This window comes from Aquarana catesbeiana, linkage group LG12 (assembly GCF_042186555.1).
Source record: "Aquarana catesbeiana isolate 2022-GZ linkage group LG12, ASM4218655v1, whole genome shotgun sequence".
Taxonomy (NCBI): domain Eukaryota; kingdom Metazoa; phylum Chordata; class Amphibia; order Anura; family Ranidae; genus Aquarana; species Aquarana catesbeiana.
In genome coordinates, this window is record NC_133335.1 from 198,139,065 (window position 1) to 198,140,194 (window position 1,130).

General features: G+C 51.7%; 1 pseudogene; it reads right to left on the bottom strand.

The window, feature by feature from the left end:
- Positions 1-786: 786 nt before the first annotated feature.
- Positions 787-918, bottom strand: LOC141114657 (U2 spliceosomal RNA; annotated as a pseudogene).
- Between the last annotated feature and the right edge of the window lie 212 nt (positions 919-1,130).

Genomic DNA, 1,130 nt, shown 5'->3' on the forward strand with positions numbered 1-1,130 from the left:
AAGTACTAGGTGGGGCTCCCCCAAAGGGAGACCCCACGAGAGAGGGGGAACTAAGCCAGAAGGCCATGTCCACCCCTTCCCAAGACTTTTAGGGCTGGCCCGAGGACCCGCATCCTTACTCATCACACAGTGAGACAAAACCGTGTACAAACATAAAAAGACATAAAGTGACAAAACATAGGCATCAATCAAACATAAAATAAATAAAAGAAAGTGGGGAAAGGATAGTGGAGAGGAGAGTGAAAAAGGTGGCCATTGTGTAAAACAATGACCAGGCCCTCCGGCCAGGAATAAAAAATTCCTCTGGTCCCAGCCAAAAGGCCCAGCCCAAGAGGCAGGTGCTAAAAAAGCGTGTTCTATGGTGCAGTGACCGTGGTGCCTCAAATCAAAGTGACTGCCACTCACAGTGATTTTATGGCACCCCTGGACTGCCACTCCAGGGGCACATACTCCTTTCAAGACCAACCCTGGCCACCGGACCACAGCAGCCCCCACCCTAGGCAGGAAGGCATGGAGTTCTGGAAGCTTGGTGAGAGCCCTTTACCATCAGGCCTCACCGTCGTTCCGTCCCTCCTACCTAATTACATTCCTTAAATACCGTCTGCTCCCCCGGTGGGAGAAAGGGAAGTCAGCGTTCTCTCCCGAATAACTGTCTGGAGCTAGAGCTGCCCCAATCCAGGCCAGAAGGTCAGGGTCCCGACCCTCCGGATCAGACCCCGTGGTTCTCTATCCCCATCAGAAGGCTTCCCTTTCGGCTGCAAACCGCTCCATGTCACCTTTACTCCAGCAGGCTTTGCATAGCAACCGCAATCCCATCTCCATCTCGCCATGGATCAGGGACGGAAGCAAGCGCCACCTCCTGGAAACTGATAAGAACAGATACTACACTTGATCTTAACCAAAAGGCCGAGAAGCCAAAAGGACTGTATTTTTTTTTTTTTTTTTTTTTGAGAAAAGCCAGTGGCGTGAAACACACCTCAAAAACTTCCACCCGGTGCCAAAAAAAAGTGCACACACATAGAGAGTGACACACAAAAACGTGCAACGGGTGTTCAGAGTCCTCCACTAGGGAAAGACCTTACCCTGATCCCCCGGGGCCTTAGGCTCCAGACAGGGCCCCTCGGGCAATA